This window comes from Bison bison, unplaced genomic scaffold (genome assembly GCF_000754665.1).
Source record: "Bison bison bison isolate TAMUID 2011002044 unplaced genomic scaffold, Bison_UMD1.0 scf7180017864533, whole genome shotgun sequence".
Taxonomy (NCBI): domain Eukaryota; kingdom Metazoa; phylum Chordata; class Mammalia; order Artiodactyla; family Bovidae; genus Bison; species Bison bison.
Genome location: NW_011495082.1, coordinates 14,193,035 through 14,194,724, shown reverse-complemented (window position 1 = coordinate 14,194,724; position 1,690 = coordinate 14,193,035). Strand labels below are relative to the sequence as shown.

Below are 1,690 nucleotides of genomic sequence, written 5' to 3'. Positions count from 1 at the left end.
CTTATTCAGATAGCACACTCACACTCCTTAATTAAAACACTTTTCTTTGAAACAGACTTTAACACTAAACAGAATACTTAGTTTAAATTAACCTCTTAGGACCACCAATCTCTATATCATATTGTTAATCTTTCACCTATCAGTATAAGACCAATAATTAGAAGGTTTTAAAATAAGCATGTTTCAAGTAGGCTTTAGACATTATTAAATTAAAACATCTACCACAGAGTTTACAAATTCAAATAAAATGGAAACTAGTGTAACTCCCAAATGATAGCCCATTTATAGAGCATTTATGAGATTTAATGCATACTTCGACACACTCAAGTTATTATTTAAATTATGTTTTAATAATAACCCTGTTAGGCACTTGACTTTAAGTCTTATATGAAAGAGTTCGTCCTTTCTGTTTTTAAAAGTTATTTTTGCTTCTACTTTGTTTAATTAGTATTATAATTCACAAGACAAACAGTGCTTATAAAAAGCATGCATTTAAAACCTCAGCTCCTCTAGCCCGACTGAGCAGCCTTCCATTTTCATCCATCCCTGACAGTGCAAATCCCTGCTTCCACCACAGGGGGCTCTCACATCACCCTCTGTTTTTTTCTGCTTCCCCCAGCAGCTTTCTGGCTCCAGCCAGAGCAAAAGGTCATGCCACCTATAATCAGTTCCCAGGCAGCTTCCCTGGCTCCATATTGTCATTACGGCCTGATGACAGTAGCAGTAAAATCCCTCCCACTGGGCACCTCAACAGTCAACAGCCCTCTGTTGGCCAAATTGCAAATGCTAGACCCATACCAAACACTCCCAACCATGAAACACAAGGGCCATACCTGCATACATACATATGTAAAAAGAAGCTTTGATTCATGGTTTGAAAGAGAAAGCTGAAATGCAGGACCACTTCTTCATTATGGAAATCTACAGGTAACATCTGAGGATAAGGTGTTTCACAGATTGCAGTGTTTCAAGCTAAAATGACAATGACTCACAAGATTTATCATAGCACAACTCAGAACATGCATGACCACAGGTTCCTAAGTCTGAAGAAGTAGATCATACTCAAAAGGAGATGTGAATGAACAGCATGCAGTACAGGAGAAATTTAGCTCATGACATTTTGTCCAAATGTCAGAGAACATGTTGAGTAAAGAAGGAAGATTCTGAGGAATGGACTTCAAAGTGGGTAGACTGCCAGCTCCTCATGTATCATGGCATATAAATGGAAGCTTTCTGCAAAATGATAGTGTCTTAGGAGGGTTTTCATTCACTCATTCTTGAAGTGATCAGAGCTTCAGATTCAGGGGCTTACTCATGTATTGCCATGATCAGAACAGGGAAAGCTACCTTACTATATAGCTGGACATTCTTGCACGAGAACGTAGAACACTGATATTTATCTACAAAACACAACTCAAAGAGGTTTTGGGGGAAGACTCACTAAAGCCAGAATGACAGCTCTCCCCTGTGCCTCCTTTGAAGGTGATCTGGAGAAGAAATCATGAAATGGTAAAGTTCAGCACTAACTGAAGAAGCTGATAGTGTAATAATTATAGATTACTTTACTGATAAAAAAATATAAATAAGGGAGATTCTGGGTAACATGGTACATACAGTTCAGTTCAGTTCAGTCGCTCAGTCGTGTCCGACTCTTTGCGACCCCATGAATCGCAGCACGCCAGGCCTCCCT

The 1,690-nt window shown here is 39.0% G+C and overlaps 1 pseudogene; it reads left to right on the top strand.

Moving 5' to 3' along the window:
• Nucleotides 1-976: 976 nt before the first annotated feature.
• On the top strand, nucleotides 977-1,530 carry LOC104982582 (annotated as a pseudogene).
• The last annotated feature ends 160 nt before the right edge of the window (nucleotides 1,531-1,690 follow it).